This window comes from Gadus macrocephalus, chromosome 8 (genome assembly GCF_031168955.1).
Source record: "Gadus macrocephalus chromosome 8, ASM3116895v1".
NCBI lineage: Eukaryota > Metazoa > Chordata > Actinopteri > Gadiformes > Gadidae > Gadus > Gadus macrocephalus.
In genome coordinates, this window is record NC_082389.1 from 4,502,543 (window position 1) to 4,502,746 (window position 204).

The following is a 204-nucleotide window of genomic DNA, read 5'->3' on the forward strand; positions in this document are numbered from 1 at the left end:
AAAAGGCTAACCCATTGATCAGATTTTTCATCAAAACGTTTTGAGTAATGTATTCTGTAAAAATAACTTTTATTAAATTATGGATGATAGGGACGGACTTAAGATGGACTAATGTCCACTCTGGAACAAAACGTTTACTGTGTAATGTTTTGTGACAATTTTTGTGAGTGGACGTACAGGAAGGCATACCTCAACACAGCGTTG